Source organism: Pleurodeles waltl, chromosome 4_2, assembly GCF_031143425.1.
Source record: "Pleurodeles waltl isolate 20211129_DDA chromosome 4_2, aPleWal1.hap1.20221129, whole genome shotgun sequence".
NCBI lineage: Eukaryota > Metazoa > Chordata > Amphibia > Caudata > Salamandridae > Pleurodeles > Pleurodeles waltl.
In genome coordinates, this window is record NC_090443.1 from 279,152,940 (window position 1) to 279,180,828 (window position 27,889).

Consider the following 27,889-nt stretch of genomic DNA (forward strand, 5'->3'; position numbering starts at 1 on the left):
AAGAAAGCAGTGGGGGAGTTTCGTCTCATTCATCATTTGTAACGGCCAGAGGGAGCGTCGGTGAATGATTATATTGCTCCTGAAGATACACGGGTGGTTTATGCGCCTGTTGACGATGCCATTCGGCTTGTTCGGGGATGTGGGAAATGGTCCCAGTTAGCAAAATGTGACATCAAGGCAGCTTTCAGGCTTTTGCCCATTCACCCGGAGGATTTCGGGTTGTTGGGTATGCAGATGGATGGGGCGATTTTGGTTGACAGAGTCCTCCCGATGGGATGCGCTATTTCCTGTGCGCTTTTTGAGATGTTTAGCACCTTCCTGCAGTGGGTTTTTGTGAAAGTGTGCGGACATCGGGAGGCGACTCATTATCTGGATGATTTCCTGTTTGTAGGGAAAGCAGGCTCTGACGGTTGTGGACGGGCTTTGGCATGTTTTGAGAGATTGGATTGGGGGAAATGGGTGTTCCATTGGCCCCAGAGAAGACTGAAGGGCCAAGTTGTGTATTGAATTTTTTGGGAATTGAACTGGACACGGTCAGCCTGGTAGCTCGTTTGCCAATTGGAAAGGTTGCGGAGATTTTGGAATTTTTGAGTCAAGTGCTATCATTGCATAAGATTGAACTACGCAGGACCAGCAGTTGCTGGGCTACCTTAATTTTGCATTCAGATTCGTAAAAGGGGGCAGGACTTTTTGCAGACGTCTTGGTCTTGCCATGGCAGGTGCTTCCCTTCCTCATCACAGAGTGTCGATTGGCTTATGGGAGGATGTCAGAGTATGGGAAACTTTTTTGACACAATTCAATTAGGTCTCAATGATGTTTCGGGAAGAGTATACAGTCTGGCAGGTACAAATTTTCTCGGATGTTGCAGGAGCTGCTGGTTTGGTCTATTTTGGGATGGAAGGTGGGTTGGGACTGGGCTCAGATCAAGCGGATCAGCAGGTGGAGGTCTAGATGCTGCGAGTGATATGTGGGACCCTGAGTTAGATGGGGGTGGTGGGGGGAAACACAATGATCATTATTGCAAGTGTTTTGTTGCAAGTCCAGTTGACATTTATTCTCCTTGCAGGTTGCCCAGAGGGCCCCAGAAGTGGGAAAATGGTCACTTGGGTGGTGGGCCACTCATTTGTACATTGGGCAGCGAAGTATGCCGAGGGGCAGATCTATGGACGATCTTTGGGACTTCCGAGTTGCCAACATGAAGTAATATGGTGGGGGAAAAGCGGCATGAGGTGGGGTTACCTGCTTCTTTTATTAACATCCATCACACCAAGCTGGGGTTGCCAGGATCTGCTGATACTGCACCTGGGGGAAAACGATTTGGTAAGGCTTTCTGGGCTCACCTTACTGCAACACATGCAACAGGATTTGGAGCTGATTGGGCAGAAGATGCACGGTACTTGCATAGTCTGGACTGAGTTTGTACCCAGAAGGAAGTGGCGAGGGGCAATCAAGAATGGGGCTATTGACAGGGCTCGGAGGAAGCTCAATAGGGCAATGAGGGCCTTTTGCTGGACACACGGTATTAAAGTATTGAGACATGAAGACATTATAGAAGGGGAACCCGGTCTTTTTCGGGCCGATGGTGTACATCTTTCAGAGCTTGGTAATGCTTACTATCTGATGGAACTGTGCCTGATCATGGGGGATTTGTTGGGGGAAACAATGTGGCTCATAGAAACAGTATGAGGTTTGCAATGTTGCAGTTGGTTCACTGGTAGGGCAGCAAAATGCCTAACAGGTTTGTGTTGTGTGGCAGTAGATGGGGGAGGGTGGAGAGTCAGATGGGGGCCTGGCCACCCTTCCAGGGGGGAGAAAGAAGCAGGTGAAGACTGAAAGGGTGGGGTATGCCAGAAGCAAGCAGGGGATGAAAGGAAAAGGGTACGGTGTAGGTGAATTGAAGTGGAAGATGAGTGAACAGAGGCATAGTGAAAGAATGAAGAGGAACAGGAATGGAGAGAAGTTCAGGGTGGGGGGGTTTGTTTAAAGTTAACAGTTTGAATTTCATTATATATAATGTTTATGTTTGACATGCAATCCTGTCCTAAATAAATGGCCTTTTGCACTAAGTAACCATTGTGTCAGTGATTGTGTCCAGATGGAGGGTCCAGCAGAGAGCAGACACGGTCTAGTCTCTCCGCGGGATCATTCGAGACAGGGAAATGACGTATGGGGACAGGATTGGGCATAGGGTACGTGGGGGAGCGAGTACAGGGTTGGTTTAAATAGGGAGTGGGAAAGGGGGACTGGCCTCTTCCGCGCCAGCCTGCACGCGTGGAGGGAACTCTTTGGCCACCCACCCACCCTACATGAGAAGGTGGAAGTTAAAGGGTTGGATTTTGAGGATAGGTAGGGTTTCTGGGGTGACCGCCAGTTAGGGCAGGTTGCAGTCGGGGATTGGTGACAGTAGATGTGGGAGGGTAGAGAGTCAGATGCGGGCCTGGCCACCCTTCCATGGGGGAGAAAGAAGCTTTTGCACTAAGTAACCAGTGTGTCAGTGATTGTGTCCCGAACACCCTTGCGATTCAGAAGGAGAGAGTGTGGCAGCTGGGAATCCAGGTAGGAGTTCTCCACCTTGATAACACTAAACTTCAATATACTGATTTACAGGAGGATGCATGGATGGAGATGTGGTCGGAGGTTGGGGACTGTCTTTGGGAATACAAGAGCGCAGCTGACAACCAGGGAGCTCAGAAGATCAGGTGGTGCAAGCGGAGCAAACTTTCAGGTGCACTGGGGGACAGCATGGATCCTGGAAAGAGAGAGCTCAGCCTGAACTCGCCCATTAACGGCGGTGGGAGGGGTCTTCGGGAGCCAGAGAGATCAGCTCTGAGAATATGAGCATAATGAAAAGAGGGCAGCTGAGAGCCTGGGGAGGGGAAGTAGACCACTGAGAACAGGCAAACAGAGAGCAAAGATTGATGGCGCAAAGCAGAGCAATAGTTTATTCCACTGGCTTTAGAGAGGCAGGCTTCACGGGAAACGCAACGGAGCGTCTTCAACATGGAAACACTAATACTGAATGAAAACAAACCGAAGCATTTCTGCTCTTCCCCTGCCATGGAGCACGAAGAGGAGAGACAAAGTAAACAATGTGACATAACTGTACTCATACAAAGTGCTCCAATACCCCAATGGAGTGTGCGCATCTTTGAAACTTTGAAGTGCACAATGGAGCGCAAAGGTGTCACACAAAAGAAAAAAAGTGCTTCGCCCACACTGAAGTATATCGGCAATCGTGCAATTATGCATGTAACAGGGTCAGGCCCCAAGGCGATAACAAAGCATCTTCACAGTGAGACAAACGTAAAGCATGTACCAAAGACAGTAAGATATTTCTGTGAGGCAAGCTTAGGGACGAATGAAAGCGTTGGACGTGAGGTGCCCAGAATAGATTACAACACATCGGAAAAGGAGCTCTTGCATGCTGCTATGCTCAACCTAACAATGTCCCAACCAGACCATAAAAAAAACCATAAATAGTCAAAACAAGCGTGGACAAAGCCAACAGGTTTCCCCTATGCAAGATCTATTGACTTTGTCAATGTTTTTAGACATGTTGTTCAGGAGCGTGAGCTACTGGGCAACATGGCTGAAGGTAAAGAAAATAATAGCGGTATGAGGTGGCCAGTGCTGTGCACATGATAGCGCTTTTTTTCTTTACTTTAGGCCATGTTGCACAGCAACCAGAACTGCTGTGCAACATGTGTAAAAAAAATTACAAAGCCAATAGAACTTGCATAGGCAATACCTATTTGCTGTACCATTACGCATACTGCAATTTCGCTGAAAGGGCGAATGTAGTCAAAATACAGAAACCCAGCACTACACAACCTTATAAGACATAACCAAAGTACACCACGTTTTCAGTGCTGTTGTGTTTTCCTGGGGAAGTGGAGCATTAGAGTGTAAAGAATCCACATGTTGGGCAGCTTAATTAAGAACTAGTGTCCAGGACCAGGGTAGCTCAGTGAGTTTAACGATCAACTCTGACAAATTCAATCTGGGCAAGGATGACCCCGCCATCACTTCCAGGCTGTATTGCACTTAGAAATGGCAATAGCGCTTTAATAAATGGTGTAAAAACGTATTAATTCAATCTGAGCAAGGATGACACCGCCATCACTTCCAGGCTGTATGGCACTTAGCATGGTAATAGCGCTTTAATAAATGGTGTAAAAACGTATTAATTCAATATAAGCAAGGATGACCCCGCCATCACTTCCAGGCTGTATGGCACTTAGAAATGGCAATAGCGCTTTAATAAATGGTGTAAAAACTTACTATTGTTAAGAGTAAAGTCACATGGACAAATATGTCAAATACAAACAAGGGCTAACGCATTCATAAATCCAAAATGATCTCATTTAAGGTGTGCAAGCTTAAATTATTACAGCCAACCCAGGCCCTGTCCATCATGATTTCTTATTTAACTTCAATAAGTGATCACATCTTCAGCCTCTGCTGGTCTTTGAGAAGGGCTCTAGTAATACTGGCAGGCTGATAGAAAGCCCTCCGTGAGTCCCCTCCGCAGAAATGCCAAAGCAGCTTGCAAGCTGCAGACAGGCTACGAAAGAAAACACGCAGTAGCTGCACGCAGGGTGCAGAAGGGGCAGGGCAGAGTGCGGGGGGAGAGGGGAATAAACATTAATTAATTTATTTTTAAAACTTTTACCTTCACTCGCCGCTGTGCCGCTCCGCTCCTCCATCGCAGGCTGCAGGCTCAGGCTCCCAGCCTGCCCTGCTGCCAATCCTGATGCTGCTCAAAGCATCATCAGGATTGTCTGGGAGTGCCCAGCCAGGGCGCTCCCAGGCAGACTGGGAGCCTGTGCATGCTCTCTCCAGCAAGCTTAATGAGCATGTGTGTTTGGCCGGCCCGAGACGGCTGGTCAAATCCACATGCACTCTAAGGGGGAGTTCTGTGCACTCACCCTCACTGCTCATCACCCCCATAGCCCGTCCTTTTACAAGAAAACGATAATAAACACAGTTTATTATTGTTTTCTTGTAAATGTTTTGCCGCTGCTGGTGGGGGAGGGGTGATGCTCCTCCATCCTAATGGAAAAGCTGCCCCTGAAAACACAGGGTTCATATAGTCTCCCATACTGAGCAAATGCAGCATGGGCAGTGAAGCCTGCACTGCTCTGAGCAATGTGTAATTTATCTGCTTAAGCAATGTGAGGAAGTTGCTTTGCAGGGTACAAGTCATCTTCTAGAGGCGGTGGGTTAACCAAATGTTTTCAGTCAGCAGCGAAATGCAAAATAAATAATAATGTAAACAGATGATTCATCTACATTTTGAAGTGCTGAGAACTGCCTAGAGAGTGTTTGCACTGGGGTGTGGCTGTCAAGCTGTCATGGAAGCCCTGACTAGAACACAGTTCCAGCATTACTCCACATAATCCACCTTTCTTACAGCTCTGCAGGACCTGAAAAGGATCAGTGGTAAAGGGACGAAAGCTGAGTCTATACTGTCATCCATCCACCAAAAGAGCAGACACTGAGTTTTGCCCAAAATGTCGGCAAACAATTCATGAAAAGAGGACTGGAGGGTTGGGGGCAGAAGCAAATGCCCCAACCCCTGTAGATATAATTGGCTAGATGTAGCTTTTGGATTGTGATTACCTAATAACACATTTTTGTGATTTGCTATTAGGAAATCACAAACTTCTATGTACAACAGTGTGTTTAACACTGTTTGCGATTCCCAAATGGGTCACAAGAGACCTGTCTTATTAATATTCGTGAGGCAGGTCGCAATTTGCGACCCATTTAGGAATGGCCACAATCACAGGAATGGTGGCCTGTTGGGGTCAGCAGACCACCATACCTGTGATTGTTTTTTCAATAAAGCAAGATTTTTTTTTGTAATGCAGCCCGTTTTTTGAAGAAAAACTGGTTGCCTTACAAAAAGAAAAATTAAAACTTTTCTTCTAATTTTTTAAGCGTAGTGAGTGGTCCGTGGGACTACCTGCTTTGAAAAATGTTTGCACCCCCAATTGCAAAGGCGAAGTGATCACTTGGGGACCCCTTCCCATTTGCGAATGAATGTCTTACCACCAACCTGAAGTTGGCGGTAACTGCAAATGTTTTGTCACCGTATTCCTGGTCGCAAAACGTTCCTGCATATCAGTGCGACTCGCTGTTAGGAACGGATGCCCTTGGCATGCCCCTTCCTAATAGTGAGTCACAAACCCTATATTGGGAGTCGGTAATGGGTTACCGACTCACAAAATAGTGTTGGTTTATGCCAAAAAGCATTTTAAAATGTTTCATACATCTGGCTCATTGTCTCTAGTCCCTGCACCGGTTCCTCTAATGTACACAAACAGATGAGTATGTGTGGAGGGGAACTCAGGGGGCACAAAAGTGTAGCAATTTCACACAAACACCACCTTTTAGGATGGCGTGAAGGAACGGTACTGCAGGCACATGCACTCTCTAAGAGTGCATGTGGAACATTTACAAAAGGAGTACCTGCGGCCAGTAGAAGGACACTGGCCACAGGAAGCTGCACTTGGTCCATGCTGAACGAAGACTGCAAAACACTCTGAAGCCCAGGAGGAGCAACTTACCAATAGGAAGCAAGGAAACAAGAGAGATGTGGGAGACATTCAATGGTAATTAAAGGTAAGTAATGGGCAGGTTCTAAGGCCCCTTTAGGATTTCTTTTCATTATAGGCGTTTTTGCAAGCACAGCGCTAGCACTGCATGGTCTGTTGTGAAGCCCCTTCCCCTGCCCTCTCTTGTCTGTGTCCAGCCCCTAACCATCCCTTCTGTCCTCTACGGTCCTTTGTGCATGCCCCTGCCCACTCCTTCTTGCCCACCATGGCCACTGTGCTGCCACTACCCCACTTGTCATGCATGGTCTTCTGTGCTGCCACACAGAACGCTCCTTGGGCCCCTGCTATGCACAGTTTTGTCCTCAATAATTTTACTGCAACTGTTACATTGATATTATGAATGACATCAAAGATGTTGTAAGTGATGTAAGATGTTAGGTAATTAGCAGTGCATGGTGAGGGCGCGAGTTATAGTTACCTTGCTGAATGTCTATTGTTTTGTGCGAGGAAATTCAAAACCTAACTATAACGTCCTGTAACCTTTAGTTTTTAATTGAATTTCTATGTTTTTTAAATTCTATTTCCTAACTATGTCATCCCTGTAACCTTTGTTTTTTTAGTGAATTTCTAGGGGGTTTTTAACGTTAAGTAAAATGCCCATCACAATGCATGGTGGGGATGGGGGGGATGTTGGATGCAGGGTCTGGCCTGTCACTGTGCTGTCCCCTCCCAAGCTTGCTGCTCCTATCCCCACTCCTTGTTATCCATTGTCCAAGTCCATGCCCCTGCTCCCTCATTACAACCCTGTGTAGCCATTGTTCTGCCACTGCCCTTCCGGCCTGCCCTGAACAGTTAGCTTGCTGCCCCATCCACCTCCGCCCTACCCTCTGTTGCCTGAGTCTATGCACCAACTCTCTCCCTCCTGCCCTGCATGGTCTGATGTGCTGCCACTGCCCTTCATTTAGCTTGATATCCCTGTCTATTCCTCCTGCCCACTGTTGCCCAATTCTGCGCCCCATAATTGCCCTCCTGCTTGCCCTCTATGCTCAGCTTGCTTCCCCTACCCTCCTTCTTCCTGCCTGCCGATGTCTGTGTGCTTGCCTGTGCTCCCTCCTGTTTGCTCACCATGTTCCATGGACCTGCAACTACCCTTCCTATCTGCTCTGAGTGTTCTATTGCACTGTCACTGCCCCTCCCAACTTCCTAGCGTGGTCAGATGACTGCCACCTGTCCCTGCCACCTCCACCCTTCCTATCCGAGCTCCATGCCCCTATCCCCTCCCTCCTGACTTCCATGGTCCATTTTGCTGCCACTCCCTTCTGCCCTCCATGCTCTGTTGTGTTGCAACTGTTCTTCCTGCCTACACAAGTGGTGTGTTGTGAATCCCCTTCCCCTGCCCTCACTTGCCTGTGTCCAGCCCATACCCATATCTTCGTCTTCCATGGTCCTTTATGCATGTCCTTGCCCCCTCCATGTTACCCACCTTGGCCGTTGTGATGCCTCTAACCCTCCAGCTTACCAAACATGGCCTTCTGTGCTGCCACAGTCCCTCCCACATGCCCTGTGTGGTCAGCTTGCTGCCCCTGACCCCCTCCCACCTTTCCTCTGTTGTCTGTGTGTATGCTATTATAGTCTCACTGTTGCCCTCCATTGTGTGTTGTGCTTCCAGTGCCCATCCTGCCTGCCCTCCACAGTCAGCTTGCTGCTCCAGCCCTGTTCCTTTGCCCTCTGCCCTCCATTTACTATATGCAGGCCCCTAATCTCTCCCTCCTGCCTTGTCTGGTCTGTTGCCGTGCCCCTGCCTCCTCCCTCTTGGTAAGAGAGAGATTTTGAAAAAAAAACCTGATTAATTGATTTTCCCCATTGACAAACATTGAAAAAGATGATATTTCAGGCAAGAGACAAATAAAATAAAGCCCTTTTGGGCTTAAAAACATCAGGAGTCTCCTGCCTGAATTGGGTCTGTTGGCATGTATGGTTGCACTACCACTGCCCCTTCCTTCTGCCCTCAATGGTCTGCTATACTGACACAGCCTCTATTGCCTGTCCTGCATGGTTGGTTTGTTCCCTCTGCCCCATTTGCCCTGCTCTCCATGGTCCGTTGTGCTGCCACTGCCCCTCCTGCCTGCCCAGAATGGTCAACTTGTTGTCTCTGCCCCCATCTCCTTGCCCTTAAGTATCCAAGTCTATGCCCCTGACATCTGCTTACCCACAGTATTACAATGAACAACTAGATTCCTAACATTCTATATTTCATACCAAAGAGTGGCATGCCTGACGTCATCTTGATGTAATCAAAACTGTAATACCTAAGGCATTTCCGTTAGAAATTATTAAAATGAGAAGGTTTTAATTCCATAGAAATTATAGTTAATGCTGTAAAAAACAAAACAATGACATACTTCTGAGAGCTTGGTGCGTTATAGCCAGAGCTGCAGACTTTGCAACTGGGGAACCAGGTTCAACTTTTGGTGTCAGCTCAACATCCTGTGATTCTGGGTATATTTTTTTATCTCCCCATGTCTAAAGCCCAATAGGTATGAGTCCTTGTGTAATGTAACTGATGCTCATGTAAAGCACTCCAAAACCTTCGGGTGAAGTCTGTGCTATACATAACTGCAAAAAAACTAAAAATTGATGGTTTTGCACACTTCTGTCATTGACCTACAGTTGGGCTTCATTTGGGTGAAATTTGAGCTGCATTTGGGCTCCTTTTTCTCTGCCGGCCATCTTGGGAAACTTGTTTGTTATGAAGCTCCCTAATCTCCTCATTTACTGCAGTATTCCTTGTAGAAAATGCTTATAGTTTTCCACTTCAATTCCATCAAGATGGCGTTCAGATGTGCCACACTTTTGGCATAAATTCAGAATGTTAGCACTCTAGTTGCTCATTAGAACACTTCAGTAAACTGCGGATCACCAGGGAGTAAACTGGCAGTCTGTTTCTGGTGTTGAAAGTGCATATTTCAGGCTACATATCAGAATGTTTTAATGAAATAAAAAAAGATATTTGAGAACGCACATAAAACATGTCCTAATTTTTCTTTCTACAGCACCAACCATAAATTCTGTGACAAAATGAAACCCTTATTTTTTTATTTTCTAATTTAAATGTTTTATGTTTTACCACTTTGATTCAATCAAGATGGTTTCATGTGTGTAACACTTTTGTCATAATAAGACTATTAGCGCTCTTGTTGTTCTAACACTCTGGGAGGCTGCAATTGAACACTAGGGAATTAACTGACAGGCTGCTCCCATTGCAAGTATATGATTTACTGAGAATGTCAAACTTCATTCTCATATGGCTGAGAAAGATAGTGTGAATTTACAGAAAATATGCATGTGCATAAAGCATTATTCATGAAGTCCCAGCAGAAGGCTTTTTCACAGAGTAAAATCACCTTAGCAACAAATGATTTATATTGTAATTAAATTCTGTTATCACCTTTTATACTTTCTGTTTTTTTTTATCCTCAAAACCTGTCAATCACTACAATGCATTTCAATAAGGTGCTATCATGTGTATTGGTCCCAAGATGGTTGCCATCACTTTCTGGTTGAAGTGCTGACAGCCAATCAGATCTCACCATGAGATCTGTGCTTAGGCTCTACCCAGATAAATAAATTCAGATTTTCTTTGGTATTCCCAAAAACTACTGAACGGATTTACACCAAATAACAAACAGCCTGCTTTCAGTACCTTTCTGACAAATTTGGTGTAATTCCATCTGGGGTTTGGGCTGTAATTGTGTTCAAAATCCCTATACTTATTAACATGGGAAACACACTTTTTTGACCCTCCCCCCACCTTTTTCTCGACCCTGGCTTGACAGATCACCCCGAAACATTCCATGCACAACAAGACCCCAGTGGACACTTTATTTGGAAATTTTCATGAAGATTTGGCAAACAGCACCAAAGATATACCCAAGTCAAAAAATGCTTTTCCTATGGAAACTAAGTCCTAAGTATAACTACCTACTGGTGACTGCCAGTAGGTAAAATATATATACACATATATATATATATATATATATACATATATATATATATATATATATATATATATATATATATATATATACAGAGAGAGAGAGCCAGAGAGAGTGTTTTCATCAAAATATAATTTCAAGCTTGACTTTTCATTAAAAATAGAAATTATTTAAACATAAATTACATATTTTAGTTATTTCAGATACCTTTTAATACAAATTCCTACAAAATGTACTGAATATTCAATACAAATACAAACAAGGAAGGTGAAACTGTTTTAAATTATTGTTAAAAATGTGTATTTTTTATTTGAATGAATATGTGTAAATTAATGAATATACATTTAATTTCACGAGTCAATATGCTGTTGTATTTTATGCCATTAGCCCTAGGTTAATAATACATATTTTAAATTAATTTGCATATAAATTATGCATTAAAATAATTGTAAAATTTTCTAAAAAATAACAAATTAATAATTATCCCTTTTCATTCACGTAGTAAGATCTTTGCCACAATAGTGGACATCTCCACCTATGTGCGCAAAATAGCAACTTTTCATTTGTAAATCCTGTTTAAGTAAGTAAGTCTACACCTAGGTGTAAATCTAGACTGGAAATGGTAAATAGAAAAAAAATGTAGAGTTACACCTAGTGTAGTAGTAATAGTCAAGTAAGTAAATTTACATGTCTTTACCTTTGTGAGTATGGCCCATAGTGTTCTGAAAATACATTTGAAGCAATTGTACTTCAAGTCAGACAGAGAGCCTCTGACTTGAATGTTGCATGATGTTGCAATTAGTGCCCTCTTCAACCTGAAAAAGCATTGGTAAAGCCAATGGGTCTTGCTATCGTGACCTATTGGCTTTGCCTATGGTTTACAGTCACACTGCTGTGTAGCATGGCTAAAGTAAAAGAACATAAAGGTTTATGCTGCAGCCCTTGTCATTTCGTAGGTGAGCGAACAACGCATGGGCGTGCCCACAAAATGATGCAGCATTTTTCTAGTCGGATCAGCAGGAAATAAAATACCAAAAGTGATTTTTTTGCTTTGGGTCGGAGGTAGCAAAAGCAACAGGGGGCAAAAGAACAGGGGGTCAGAGGTAACTCAGGGGCTGGTGGGGGGACAGAGAAGCAGACAGAGGAGGCGGGAGGACACAGAAGCAACAAGGAGACAGCAGGGGATGCGGAAGCACACTGGGCCACAGAAGCAACAAGGAGACAGCAGGGGATGCGGAAGCACACTGGGCCACAGAAGCAACAAGGAGAAGGTCAGGGGGACATTGAAGCTTCACAGGGAGAGTGGGGCAGGTGGAACACGGAAAACCACACAGGTGAGTGCAACAGCGAGGGGGAAGGCAGACGAATACAGGGGCAGGAAGCAACACAATGGGGAAGAGAAGTACATGAGGGTGACAGATTGAAAACACATGTATTCTCTGTGAGTGCTTACATAAAAAGAAAAAAGTAGGTCCATTGACATTGTGCCAGTCACCAGGCAAACATTTACATGGTATGGAGGCAATGCTCCATGGTATAGACTAACACAAGACTGACAAGCGGGGGCAAAAATAAGAAGCAGGCAAATGAGAGTGACAGAAGACAATGCCTTAGGTAAGCAATGGGCGGAATGCATTTCTAGGTAAACGTTCAGCATGTCCCCAATAGGTCTTTGCAACAAGCTGCACTGTTTGGTAGGTTCGGACCTAAACATGTGCTGCACGATTTAAGAATACACCCAGGTGTGAGTGGCCTTAATCTGGTGATAGGGGTTGCTAGTGAGACTGTGGAAAGCATTGCTTAATTTGTAAAAGAGTGCATGCTGGTGCCCAAATCTCTGCTTGGATGCCTGCACTGGTAAAATTAAATGTCAGTGCATCAAATACCAAGGCTGCGAAGTCTTAAATCCCCCTTATGACTTTTTAATACCATACCAGACCGTCCTTGCCCCTTTATCTTACTGTACCAGGTTCCTGCTTCCCCACTTTTGACGTTTTTTCTGTCTTTCTCTTCTTCCATCTTTCTGATTCGTTTTCCTTCTTGCTCTCAGTAAGTGTCTGATGCAGACAAATGTGTGCTGGTCCCCAAACATGAGTTCTGGTGGTCCCCCGGACAACCACCAACTCAAATTAAGCATTGAATGGGAGGGGGCTGGGTCAAGCCAGTTGGAACAGTAGATATGACATTATAAGCTAAGGCCGTATACAAGAGACAAGATAGACCAATATCAGGTGCCATAGGTTCCTTTGCGTGTTTAAAGAAAAACCCCTCTCCCTGCAGCTAAATATAGGGACCTCCTCTACAAATGACAATGGGCCACTCTGCACTTCACTAATAGTTGTGTAACCTAGAGTGCCATTTCAAAACCAGCATGGCGAGTGCTCATTATTCACTGGGGAGGAGCTTTCGTGCCTGAAAACTGTTTTAGGAAGATTCCTTGATGCTCTACTATTTTTCCGTTTCCAGAGTGTCAGCTTTTCTGTTACCTGAGGGGTAATTCTTTGTCACTGCGTGGGTGTTACAGAACACATTATGAAGAAGCTGATGTGGGTTTCGCATCTTAGAAGGAATATTGGTAGTGCTCCCAAGAACCTTCACGTGACCTTTCACATCATGACTCAAGCTCCAAGAATTATACAACTCTGCTGCGCTTTCTGCATAATTACGTATTTCCCACATTTGCTACATAAACCATCATTTGCTGCCTAATCTCAGATTTAGCACAGAATGGTGTTTCTAGCTCACATGGATCAAAATTTGCTAAAACCATGGCAACATCTCCTTTTGTGCAATGGAAGACCATTCACAAAGGTTGACTGGTCATCTTTCAGTTGTGTGTGGCAATATTTGGGTATTGAACTGGTACTAATAAGGTGAAATCGTTTCCCATACAATGTTACCATGTGTCAAATGATAAAATAAGAAGTAAGACTATCACAACGTGCCACATTAGGCTGCACAATGTGCCTTTTCTTGTCTCATAATTGTCTCAACCCTGCTGCATAATATGGTCCTCCCCAGCCGCATAATTCCAGTGGCCCTCAATATCGATTACCCTCTTTTTCTTCCCACGTTTCTTCTCGCAAACATCCAACACAGCTTGGATATACCACAAAGTCGGCTAATAATGACTCTCAAATGCACCTACCTTTCAACAAAGCGTGTTACTTAATTTTATTTCCAGAGCTTTGGACTGCTTGGGGCTTTCTGGCGCTAAGTGACGTATAAAGCGGTGTACTACTGAAGTTCCACAAACAACCACAGCTTCTACGAAAAGCAAGATGGCTACCGTGTTGAAGGGTTCGAAGGTAAGTAGATACCCAACCACGAGGACTGGATATTAAATCTCTCCTTTCTGTTCAAGAAGTTTTGAATGACTGAATTTGCAAAAGTGCCCATCTTGAAGATCGAAAGTCGGGTGTGGGTGCATATTGTCAACATATGTGTGCTAAGAATTTAAAACATATTGTTTAGTCCTTTCCAACAGAACATGATTGATAGACCTCCTGAAACTCGCGTGTGCACTGCACAACATCAAAACTATGTGGCTGGCAAAGTATTTCACCATCAGCAGCACTTTCTTCTTCAAGACACAGACATACACCTTAAACGCATTCACAACATCTTAACGTAATAATAGTACATGCTAAGAGCAAAGAAGCTATAGGTTTGACTACTGGATCCCTCACTGGCAGAGTGCTCACATCAGGAATGGACACCCGTTTATCACAGCGGAGCTAAATGAACCACTAAGCCCTTTGGCGCACACGCCCATATCCATGGTACACTTCAGAGACGGGCCATTTTTTCAAAATACATTATCAAACAGTACATAGAATAAAACAATGTTCTCTAACCACACCAGTCAGAGAATAAAAAACACGTGGAAAAGGGCGTCCTTAGTCCAAAAACGCTGTGGTGCTACACAGCTTGTGATGTCTTCTCTGCTAATGCTGATCTGACAACACGAGTGCGCCACTGGCTCACAGCACGGTGTGTTCCCTCACACCGTGCAAGGACGCCTTGTTCCAAAAATAACACTCTTTGGATAGTGTTCCTGTTGTAGAGCGACACTGGGCGTTGAGTCCCCAACCACGGAATGACGTGCACCCGCAGGGACGTAGCTATCATTGGTGCAGCAGGCGCAGTGGCACCGAGGCTCAGAGCCTGGAGGAGCCCACTGAACTGCGAACATTGCTGTACCTATTAGAACATCATTCTAACGGGGTATACCCTTGCTTGCGACAGGGCCCGTGGCATCCTTGCTACGCTGCTGTGTGACTGCCCACTTTCCACTCCAAACACACCGTACCAAGTGCCCATACTTATAGAACCCAGCCTAGGGGTGCTCGATCCTCCAGTACCCTCGGTATTAGCTGCCCTCAGTGCAGGATTCCTTCAGCAGTGACCTCAGTGTAAGCTGATCTCAGACGTTGCCTCAGTGAGAGATATCTTCAGCAGTGTCCACAGTGCCCTTAGAGTCAGCCAGTGCCCTGGTGCGCACCTCAATCAGCAGCCCCCTCAGTGTGTGGACCCCTCAGCAGTGTCCTGAATGGGAGCTTCCCTCAGCAGTGCCCTCAGTGTGAGCTCCCACCAGCAGTGTGCTCAGATTGAACGTCCCTCAGCAGTACTCTCCATGCAAGCTTCCTACCGCAGTGCCTAGGCAGCGTGTGCTTCCCTCGGCACTGCCCAGGGTGTACGGTTCCTGCAGCAGTGTGCTGAATTTGAGCTTCCTTTTCATACAAGCTTCCCCCAGCGGTGCCCAGGCAGTGTGAGCCTCCCCAGGGTGTGTCTTTACTTTGAGCTTAGTATTAGCTTCCCTCCGCAGAGACTTCAGTCGTGCCAGGACTGCGTGCTGCCCTCAGTGCCCAGGTAGCGTGTGCGACCCTCGACTGTTTCATGCACCACGCACTTATCCCGCCACGCCCCTCCCCCGGAAGTCGCCAGACGCCTGTAATCTGTAAACGTGCCACTCGTGCCCCAGAGGAAGATTCCACCCCTTACTTGGTTCCGGGCTCTACTCTGCTTAAATAAACATTTTAACAAAGAGCTCAGACGAAAACAGTCAGGAGCCCTCTCTGAAGCGCAGCACTCTCCTCAGCCCCTCCTCCATCCCAGCAGGGTCAGATTGGGATCACAATTATGCCTGGGCAGTTCCAAAAAAGTATCCTACAATTCGGGACAGCGCCTTTTCATGAAATACTATTTGCTTAGTCTCACTGGAATAATTTTCAGAGAAATGTATCAGGGGAGGGGGTCAGGTGAAGCACCAAGCTGCTATTTCTCCACCAACAGTAAGGTGGGGCCAAAGGCCACAGAATCACCCGGCCTGAGTCACCTTCTTCCAGCCCCCCATAGCCTCTTGGTGATCGCCTGGTAGGGAAGGGGTTAAGAAAAACCCATTGCTGCTTCTCTAGGGGGATGAGGTGAAAATGACCCAATGGTCACAAAATCACCTGCCCGCCCCCTCCACCCCAGCCAGGCCCTCCATACATCCATTCCCTGAATGCAATGGCCAAGCCAGAGAGGGGTCAGAGAAAAGAGACTGCTTCTCGGCATGGCCGGTCCGCAGGGGGCCGGGGTGAGAATAGCCCAAGAGCCAGAGTAACACCTGGTCCCCAGCGAGGCTACATCTCAGACTCAACCCCTCCTTTGCCCATCATATCATGAAGAGCGATGGCCTGGCACGGGAGGAATAAAGCAAATAGCATGCTGTGGGCCGATTGACAGAGCCCCTAAAAATAGGTTATATGACGGAACACCGACTTCCGAAACAACTAGTGCCTTAACAACGAGGTCGGAACACCGACCTCGTTGTTATTACTAATGCCTTTACCACGAATGCCTTAACAACGATATTTCGTTGTAAAGGCATTCCTGATAAAAGCATTAGTAATAGGCACCAATGATCCTGCATCCCTCACCCCACCCCCCCAACCCTGCCCCAAAACCTAAACCCCCCTGACCACTCACCCCCTCCCCAAAAACAAAAACACCCCACCCCCCAACCCCACCCCAAAACCTAAAACCCCCTGACCCCCCACCCCCTCCCCAAAACCTTAAACGCCCCACCCCCCAACCCCACCCCAAAACCTAAAACCCCCTGACCCCCCACCCCCTCCCCAAAACCAAAAACGCCCCACCCCCAACCCCACCCCAAAACCTAAAACCCCCTGACCCCCACCCCCTCCCCAAAACCAAAAACGCCCCACCCCCCAACCCCACCCCAAAACCTAAAACCCCCTGACCCCCTACCCAAAACCTAAAACACCCCACCCCAAAACCTAAAACCCCCTGACCCCCACCCCCTCCCCAAAACCAAAAACGCCCCACCCCCCAACCCCACCCCAAAACCTAAAACCCCCTGACCCCCACCCCCCCAAAACCAAAAACGCCCCACCCCCCCAACTCCACCCCAAAACCTAAAACCCCCTGAACCCCCACTCCCTCCCCAAAATCTAAAACCCCCCACTTACCTTAGTCGTCCCCTCGTCACCTGCGTCGTCCTCCTTTGCCGACTCCCTTCTTTGTACCTTAACCACGCATGTTTGTTGTTCAGAACATGCGTAGTTAAGGCACAAAATAACGGAGTCGTGGTTAAAGAAAGCGTTGTTCCCGCTTTCGTTAACCACGACTTCGTTATCAAAACTTCGGCATAAAGGACGTTTCCCCTAAAAAAACACGTCCCACAGGTCAACCTTAGGCACTGACGCAAAACCCAACTGCCTGCCTTGACCCTGCCTCCCAGCACCAGATCAAGGCTGCTGTAGAGACAAGGCTGCACTGGGAGGCGAGGAACTGGAAGACAACACTCATGGGGTACAGACATTTAAGTAGAGGTGGATGAGCCAACAATGTAATAAGGAGAGCCGAGCCAAGGGCCTGGTTTGGCTCTTAGAGCCTGTGCACATGCCGAGCCCTGAAAATATTTCCAATGTAAATCACACAACACACATCACATAAAATATGATATAGTTGCTTTAAAATTATTTTAAAAATGTATTTCTTTAGCATGTGGATGCTTTGACATTAATAGGGCACAATATAGCACTGCACTGGAAAGTACTTCTTAAAATTCATAGTTTTGTAAAACAGGTAGTCTGAACTCACATATTTGAAAGTGCTTTTATGCCAGATAATGAAAAAAGAGTTTTGCTGAAATAAACTATTTGCTTAAAAACACACAATTTAAGTGGAGAAGCGGTGAGTGATACCAGGTTTCCTGGTTTCACTTTGTCCAAATCTGCCAGTAAATGGGATAAATATTTGTCTTTCCTTATGTTAAGGCTTTCTTTTTACATGCTAGTGCATTTTTCTGCACTTTTTATACATAGCACAAACACTAATACACAAGATTACATGCATTGCTTACTGGCGTTGGGATATTAAATGATTTGCCCTAATCACAGGATGTTAAGTCGACACTGAGACTCTTTCACCTCGTTCACCAATTCGAAAGATGGCAGCACTGGCAGTAACACAACATCATGGGCAGAGAGATGGAGGCAGCATAAGCCACATGAAAGCTCAGCTCGTTATGGGCTCGAGATCCCAAGAGGACCTCAAGATCAGCCAGTGTCTGGCTTCAGACTGGAGCCTGGCTCAAAATTTCAGTGGCTCGCTCACCTCTAGTTTAAAGACATGGGCAAAGCAGGCAATTTCCCTGGGCCTCCACCTTCAAAGTAAACTTTATCTCTCTCCAGCTCATCTATATTTCTAAATCTGAACATCTCTTCTCTCTGCCTCTGTCTCTCTTTGCCCAGTGTCATTTTAAGGATTTTTGGGACCCTCTGAAAGACATTTTCTGTGGCATAACATTAGCCCCGCAGGCCCTGCGGTGCGGGGGGGGAGGGCAAGCTTCAAAAGGCCTCTTCAGCACAATACACTGTGCAAGGGCGGTGGGCCATTGGTCTGAGAGCTCCTGGTGGGGTCCAAGGGTGGGTCTTCATGTACTTTGCAGCCCCTTCCCACCAAGTTTGGTTACACCACTGTGTTGCTGTGTTAAACCTGTCTCCAAAAGTTTGTATGGTATCATGCGGGCTACAATTACTACAAAAGTGAGCAACAAAATTCAAAGTTGTTACAAACAAGGGGCCCCAAAATATGTCTTGCCCAAGGCCCCAAAAATCCTTAATACAACACTGTCATGGGGGATCAGAAGGGCAGTATCTAAAAGGGGCAAAGTCCCACCCTAGAAAGATATCCCTAGAGTGTAGAAGATGTGGCGAACAGCCAAAGCTGCTGACATGGTTGGGGAATCAGGGTCACGTCTCAGTGTTGGCTCAACATCTTGTGGTTCTGGGCAAAACATTTAGGGCCATATGTACTAAAGCATTTTCCCACAGACACAGAATGGGTAAAACCCTTTGATACATCTGGCCCTTAATCTTCCAGTGCCTATAAAAAAACAATGAATATGGCCTTTTGTAATGCAACTGATGCTTAGGTAAATAAAGTGTTTCAATACTATCAGGTCCAGTTTGCGCTATAGAAAACTGTGAAACAGAGAGACCAGGCATGGAATGCGCATGAGTCCTTAGGCTCAGCCAACACAAAAAATTCAAGAGGCCAAGGAAAAAATGTGCATAGGGAGTTGAGCACCCACCCTTGGAGAAGAGTCTCCAAAAACCCAGGGCGGGAGCGCTATAGTGTCCCACAGAGGTTCAGCCCTGTTATCTATTTATATATTTAGAAAGATTTCTGATTGCCACAAGCAGTCCCCATATGGCATCAGAGCACCCCATTATACACAGATATTCCTGATACAATAAATAAAAATTAAATTGCACAGAGTCATTAGGGCATACTTTTCAGGAGTGGTGACATAGAGAAAGAGGAAAAGTTTAAGAATCAGTTCAAACCTGACAAAGAGGCCAACAATGGAATAGACATGAGGAATTATGTCCGGGGCCACAGGAATTATGCGACGGGGAGGGCCAAATTATGAAGCAGTGTTGACTAAACTATGCGGCAAGTAAAGTTCAAATGCGTGGCATAATGCAGCACATTTTGTAATAGTGTTATTTCCTTATTTTGTAATTTTTACAATTGTTAACACTTTTTGAGCAAACGTTGCTCCTCACTGTTACCAGCTTAACACCTAAATATAGCAAGGGGACCAGTCAACCTTTCCAAACAGCCTTCCACGGCACAGCAACATGTGTTGCTGTCTTTTTAGTATCTTTTGAAGCGTCCGAGCTAGAATCAATTTTATTTTGTTAAAATATGCAGATTGTGCAGCAGATGATGTATTATGTGGCAAACAAGGCAAATCAATGTTCATGCAAAAGCACCAGGGCCTCACAATCTCATAGTTCCAGTGGCCCTGCCTAGCCGTCCTAGAGGTGATCCCGAAGTGAGGCTAAGACAGAAATCAACAGGGAGGCTGGGCTGACTTCCATGTCAAAGGTGATCACCAGAGGCCAAAAACTAACATGCATTTGCTTGAGTTAGAGCTATTAGTGTTGTAAACTCCTAGCCTGACCTTTATTGCCACATAAACTGAAACTGAAAAGTAAAACAGTGTCACAAAAGCTAGCCGACAGCCGCCATGAGCGTGGAGGAGACACACAAAAGGAAACTGACGTTGGCTTGCAGTAAAATGTATTGGCAAAAGTGCACTTCCCCATGTAACAGGGTCAATGTCATGCAAAGCGCTCGATTACGCCCCAGCGAGATTGCGCTTTGTAGGAATTAAAAAGAAAAAGTAGCCCTGAAGCCATTCGGAAAACATGGAGCCATGTATGTTTTCAGTAGTTTAGTTGTGCTCTCGAGGAAGGCTAAACACCAAAAAAGGCATGACATATGCATGCCATTCACTAATGAATTCATGTGAATTTGACAAGGCCAGCCCACGAACCAGCCAAACTGATGGGCGTGGTTAAAAGCCCACAGAGAGATTACAACAGGGGCCAGAGCACTTACGCGCTCGACCCTAAAATAACACCCACTCACTGAGGTCCTCATCCCAAAAGAGGTGAAGGGTGCAATGGACCTTGTTGCTGAGGGCTAAAAGGAAAAGACGTATGCATGCCTTTCACTAATGAAATCAAGCGGATTTTAAAAGGCAAGCCCACGAACCAATAAAAGTGACAGGCATGACATGGGTGTGGTTAAAAGCCCAAATAAAGATTACAACAGGGACAGAACGCTTGAGCGCTCGACTCTAAAAAGCTTCCCGAAGTCCGTGAGTCGATTATTAATTGCTAGTATGCATTAAAGAGATCCGTTCATGTTTATTGTCTTGCCACTGTACAGTCACCTTAAGTGACAGTCGTTACCGATTTTTAGAAAGCTGACTTCAGTCATGGACGGATCCCTTGCATGAATGCGAATAACTTAACAATCGACTCACGCCATAGGTAAGCTTATTGACCTATTGGCCCCAGAGTGAAATACGTGTCACGTGTCCAACAGATACACTTATCGTAAAATGCGGTGCTTAATTTTCAAAAGAAGCACAGTTTCAGGCCCCGCTGTCAGTGCATCGATTACCAAAGCTGCGCGGTCTTCATTCGACCTCGTGCTTCTCAGATCCACTTTTAGACACCCCGGCCCCTTTATCTTACTCTTGAAGGTTCCTGCTTCCCCTTTTGAGATTTGTTCCGTCTTTTTCTTTGCCCTTTTTCCTCTTTGTGTGTCTCCGCTCTCTCGCTCTCCGGAGGTGTCGGTCAGATCAAGAAAAATAAGCGCCAGTCCCCAAAAATCAGTGCTGGTCACCCCTACCGAAAACACCGTCTCACATTAAGCACTGATAAACTGGCCGATGAAATCCTCGGAAACCAACAGTACGGTCCTGGAAAACTTCATATTCCGCCCCCCCGCCTCCCCCCCCCCCCCCCCCCCCCCCCAAACTCTATTAAACCATCACGACTACTGTAGACTCCCCTCTACCAGTACTCCCCCGAGAGGTCTGGGATGCAGCTGGCCCAGAGGCCGAGTTTCCTCCTCGGCCGTGACTTTCCCTTGATACCCAAGGAGCTGTAGGCCTGGGCTCTGCCCCGTACCTGGGTGTTGTGAGTACTCACAGCGTTGGCAGGACCTCATCGAGGCGCTTGCGCTTCTCTCCCTCAGTTGATAAGCGGACTGAGAGCCCCCAGCTCATCCCCCTGAAATACCACTGGACCTGTAATCCTTACAGTCATGGGCAGCCAATCAGGGGGCAGGACCCGGGAACTCCTGGCTCAGGAGGGCTTGGGGTGGGGTGTATGTCCTGTGCTCCGGACACAGGGCGGGGGCTGTTCTTACTGTGAGAGGGAGCTGTTATTTGCAGTAAACCACGGGCTGTTTATGTCTCCGTAAATAGCCCCTTTTCAGGTGTTGACGACCCTAAGAGGATTAATGCTCAAAGCCGCAGGAAGACTGCATGTGCCAGGAATCACGGATGGCGCGGGGGTGTGGGGCGAAGATTGGTGCTGTTAAACATCAGCAGGCACCAGGAGCCTGGCTGAAACCAAAGCCCCCCAACCCCCAACCAGGAGGTGCTACCGAGACCAGGGACTGGTCACTATAGCCTCCCTCTCTGATACCAGTCACCAGAGCTCACAGTCACTCCATCCTCCCTCTCCCTAGAGATCCTACAGTCACCAACTTCCTTCTACCCAGAGTTACTGCTGGCCTTGGACAGAAGTCACCGGCGGGCCTCAAGCCCGCCCCCTCCTCCACAGAGAGCCCAGCAAAGCTGCAGGGCCGCCCGCTAACGATTCCTTTTCCACTGAGCTCTGATACCTTCCGCCAGAGCATCCCTCTCCAGACAGCTCTATGCTATTCTGTTCTATTTGATTCTAGCACTTATACCGCATTTACTACCTTTATGTTGTTGCTGACGCACTTGCCCTCACATGTACCGGGCTACACCGCGTGGGTTGTGCGGTTGGGAGGATGTCGTGTGTTGTTCCTGGCTAGGAAGCGTTTCGGTGATGTGCCTGAGTGACCATAGGGGTGCCCTTATCTTGTCTTCGGTTGCAGCACTGAATAGTGTGCTGGTGGCAGGAGACACAGAGCACGTGCAGCTTACATTGACTCGCCCCTTCACGGCACTTTAAAGTAACCAACGTGCATACACTGTGGGGGATACATTCTGAAGCAAAGAGCCGCTGAAGCACTGTTGGGTAGCCAGAGCACAGGCTATCGTGGCTTAGGGGGAGTAGGTGAGGGGTGAACTGTCAAGGGACTAAAACCTATAGGCAGGTACATTGCAGTTATCTGGACAGAGGGGCTTCAGGGAGCTGTATGAGTTTACACCAAAGCAGGGGGAACGATCCAGACAGGCCAACTGATCCAAATAGAACTATCTGCAAGGCAGAGGTACAGTCAAATGAGTATAATAAAGCAAAATGGGCGACATAAGGGTTGGAGCAGTAGAGAAAGTTGGCGATAAGCGCAGTTGCCATACAGCCTTTAGCTCAGGGATAGTGCCTACAGCTGTACAAATACATTCGACTAGGCTAATTGGTGGAAGAGAAATCAGGGATGGCAACCTGAGATGAAGCTACACAATCTTTTAAGGACTACATCTAACCTACGCCTGATAGGCCAAATATCCACATTTATGAGCACGGTTTTGCACCAACAGCCCCTCTCCTGCTCCTGAATGCTGACCACCAGTCGGGAGAGCTCTAATAGATTGTTGCTCACACCGTAGCCAGACTGGTACCATGCAAATGCCAAAGTGAGACACAAAGTGCTAGGTAGATTGCGGCCCTTTCTGACCAAGACTGAAACACCCTGCCCTGAACTACCCTTCTATTTCTCACCCTGCCATGCAGGCCCAAAACTTTGTTTTAGACCACAGAGGCCCTTGTTCAATTCCTAGTTCGCATCAGGAAGTATCCTCCTGTTCTTTTAGAAGTTTCTCACAGTTTGTATTTTCATTATTTGTAAGGAAGTGACATCTTGGACAAAAAGGAAACAGTGTGGCAAAAAGAAGACTTACACTTGCTTCCAAAACTTCAACTAGAATACAACCACCATCACAAAGATACATATCTAGGGCTGATTTCTTTTGAGGTGTAGCAAATTTAAATTATGACCCGATTCATATAATTATGGGAATTTGCTTTACACTTCTTATGCAAAATTCCTGAAACTATGCCATTAGTCCACTTCATGTGATTGCTCACCACTTGCTGTCAAATCTTACAATGAGCGCATGCGGAAGAATGTAAGCAGCTGCTCCTTGCACCATATGGGTTGTCATGCTATTATTTTGCCATGAAATGCATGCTTGTGGCAAAACTTTAGGAGAGCACATGTTTTGCACCAAAATATAGCTCTAAATGATGGATTTACATTTCACGTATTCGCATGTAATTTTGCATAATTTTATCAAAAGTTTGTGTAATTATGGAAAAATAAATTATGTGAATGTCACCCCCTTATTTTTTCCAGCTTTAGTTCCATTTTTGTCTTATCTATGAGCTATTCAAACCACTGTTTATATACGTCTCAACAAGTTAACTTTCATTCTGCTCTCTCTTTCCCATTCTATTGCCTGCCTTTCCTCCACACACTCAATTAATTCTGCTCTTATGTATAGCAATACCTTTGATCAGTGCTTAACTTGAGCTGGGGGTTTCCGTTTCTCGGCACCTGCCCTTAATTGCTAATACTGGTACTTATGAAAATCTGCCACATAGCAGGGGCAATGGGTGGTACAAGCTGCAGTGGCCTCCTGACAAGGGCACTGGCACTTATTTGTGTTGCAAATGAAGTACTGCCTTTGATACAGATCAATATAGCAAATACACGTGCCATATCTTATTGAACAAGCCCATCTGAAAGCAGGTTCCAGCCAGTGAAGTGTGTTTGTTGTCTCTGCTGGGCACTGCCATGTCTGCTCTGGATGAACGTAGATAAGGCTCACCTTGTTCATACAAGAACTTGGACTTCCTACTTCAAGGCTGGTCACAATGTTTCCGACTAGCCTCACAGATGTTAAGGCACTTGATCCTGTCCTGCTGACCATTAGCACTGTATATATTTTACATGCAACCTGTTTTTATCAGCATTTTACTGCCTTTAAAACATTTTAACACATGAATACTTTCACACATTAGTTAACATTAATGAACATGAATTAACTTCATTAACATTAATTAATCAAACGTAATTAACATTAACTAATATTAACCAATTAACATTAACCCATTAGGGTATTTATGCCACTTTAACACAAAATTCTGATAGCAGCCGCTAGAGCGTCCCGGTCCCAAGAGATCCAACCGAGCTCTGAGACCATTGACTGTCACTTCTTTCTCACCAGAGAACCTACTGAGCTCTGCAGTCACCACAGCTTTCTCTCCAGAGATCTTACAGAGCTCCAGGACAACTCAGAAGAACTTCCCTCTCCCCAAATGCTACACTGCTACGACACAGGTCACCAGAGCTCCCCACTTCCCAGAGGTCATACAGAGCTTTGACACTAATAATAATAAGTAAAAGTTTATTGTTCGATTACTTAAAATCGTTCCAAAATAGCATAAAAACTTTTCATAAAGTACTAGACACAAATAAAAAATGCAAAAAGAATGGGCACATTTAAAATACTTGGCTTGTTATGAATATTGTATGCTACAGTTTTGGTCAAAGTCCGAATGCAAAATGGGCCAGCATCTGGACCTAGGGAGATCTTGTACCAGTCAAAGCCCACTCCAATCCTGTAAGGTACTTCACACTTTGAGAAATCGATCTCTGATTTGCTGAGCTAGGGCACACAAAATAGCTTGCCTGCCACATGTGCACTACATGTAGATCCAAAGCAGGTACAACCATTTTCGATGTATGGCCAGGGTAGCATTACAGATGCAAAACATGTGGATCATGGTTTCCGAAGCGAGCCCACAAAAACGACAAGGCAAATCCTTATCATCCCTAAGCCAGTGTTAAAAATGGGGTCTCTAGTTGGCAGTCAGTTTACACCCTGTCCAATTAGGGACCCTCACTCTAGCCAGGGTAAGGGAGATACACAGCTCAGATAACCCCTGCTCACCCCCTTGGTAGCTCGGCACAAGCAGTCAGACTTATATCAGAGGCAATGTGTAAAGTATTTGTACCAACACACACAGTAACACAGTGAAAACACCACAAAAGGACTCCACACCAGTTTAGAAAAATAGCTAATATTGATCAAAATCAAGCAGGACCAAAACAACAAAAATCCAACATACAAAAGCAAAGATATGCATTTTTAAAGTAAAGATAGTGTTAACCCATGGAAATCAATGGTTGTGTTGTTTTAGCACAAAGTACCTGGTATGTGTCAACAATAAAGCCACATGGGCTAGCGTGCAGTGCGTCAATTTCTTCACTGCTGAGTAAGCGATGCATCTATTCTTTCCTCGTAGGGAAGAGATGCGTAGATTTCTAGACAAGCAGCCTCAGGTCTGTGCCGTGATGTTGAAGATTTTGACTTCCTGGGTCAATGAGTGGAAAACTCTGATGCGCCGTGTGAAGGGTCGGCGTTGAGAGCAGGTGCTGCGTTGTTCTCCAGACGTGAGGCAAGTGCTGCATCGAACAGGAGCTGCATCGATTTGTCTGACGTCCACACAGCGGTGCATGGATTTTCTCCAGCAGGTTACCAGTTTCCACTACTAAGGGCCCAGGGACTGGATTTGGCACCACCTGTCAAGTCAGGACTGTCAGCAGAAGAGCCCAGGCACTGGTAGATGAAGTCTTTGATGTCCCTGAGACTACAGAACAGGGGGTGAGTTTAGTCCAAGCCCTTGGATAAACCTCACAAGCAGGTTTTCAGTAAAAAAATCCAGTCCTTTCCCTCTTCAGGCAGAAGCAGCAGCAGCAGGCCAGCACAACAAAGCAACGGGCAGAGTGGCAGGTCCTCCTCAAGCATCAAGCTCTTCTCCTTGGCAGAGGTTCCTCTTGATCCAGAAGTAATCCAAAGTAGTGGGGTCAATACTTATACTCATTTCTGTGTTGAAGTAGGCAAATGTCAAAGGAAAGTCTTTCTAGTGCACAAGACCCTGCCTCTTCTTTGCCCTGCCCCAGACACACACTAGGGGGTTGAAGACTGCATTGTGTGAGGGCAGGCACAGCCCTTTCAAGTGCAGGTGTTAGCTTCTCCCTCCCACTCTAGCTCAGGAAGACTCATCAGCATATGCAGGACACACCTCAGCTCCCTTAGTGTCACTGTCTGGAGTGAATTCACAAACAGCCCAACTGTCAGTCTGACCAAGACGTGTATTCAGCCGTCCAGCAGAGGCACAGAATGGTTAAGCAGGAAAATACCTACTGTCTAAAAGCTACATTTTCAAACAGACAATCTAAATTCCAACTTCACCAAAAGATGCATTTTTAAATTGTGAGTTCAGAGACCCCAAACTCCATATCTCTATCTGCTCCCAATGGAAAACTGCACTTAAACGTTATTCAAAGGCAATCCCCATGTTAACTTATGGGAGAGCTAGGCCTTGCAAAAGTGAAAAACGAATTTAGTAGTGTTTCACTATCAGGACATGTAAAACACACCAGTACATGTCCTACTTTTTACATACACCGCACCCTGCCCAGGGGGCTGTCTAGGGCCTACCTTAGGGGTGACCTACATCTAATAAAAGGGAAGGTTTGGGCCTGGCAAGTGGGTACAATTGCCTGGTCGAATTGGCAGTGCAAAACTGCACACATAGACACTCCAGTGGCAGGTCTGAGACATGTTTACAGGGTTACTCATGTGGATGGCACAATCAGTGCTGCAGGCCCAATAGTAGCATATGATTTACAGGCCCTGGGCAGACAAAGTGTACATTACTAGGGATTTATCAGAAAATCAAATGTGCCAATTATGGAAACCCAATTACCAATATCTTTTAGAGAGGGAGCACTTGAGTTTTAGCACTGGTTAGCAGTGGTAAAGTGCCCAGAGTATCAAAACCAGCAAAAACGAATTTCGAGCACAGGATCCAAAAACAGGGGGACAGAAGCAAAAAAAAAGTACAGGGAAACCACGCCAAGAGCTGTCAGGTCTAACAGCCAGGGACTTTCATGCTTAATTACCGGTAGGACCCTCAGGCAGTATTGCAGGTATTTGCTTTTAATGCTGTAATTTAAGATGTCTCCCACATACAGCTGTGAATGCAGGGACTTGTAGCTGTTTAATATTAGTCAAGCATCACACCGTTTCTCAAGAGTTATCTTATCTTCTGCTGAGGACATTAGTTTTGTGACTTTTTAAACTATTGTTTTGAAGATGTTATGATTTACTGCTGATGACCATAAGTCCCCCAGGCCTAACTGATTGATTGAGGCATCAGGATAATCTCGAGCTGGTGAGCATGACTTCTTTGTAATTTCCTCCCATATATGATAGTTTATTGTGTTGC

At 45.9% G+C, this 27,889-nt stretch overlaps 1 protein-coding gene across 2 annotated transcripts in view; it reads right to left on the reverse strand.

Annotated features, from left to right (window-relative positions):
* The window catches only part of PDE6H (phosphodiesterase 6H), a 202,350-nt gene extending 180,631 nt beyond the window's left edge, over positions 1–21,719 (reverse strand). Inside the window, exon 1 of one of the 2 annotated variants that reach the window (XM_069231105.1) lies at positions 21,584–21,719. The gene's annotated coding sequence lies outside the window, so the exon portion shown is untranslated. Of the gene's footprint in view, positions 1–21,562 lie in introns of both variants that reach the window. The other variant, XM_069231106.1, reaches the window with a different exon arrangement.
* Between the last annotated feature and the right edge of the window lie 6,170 nt (positions 21,720–27,889).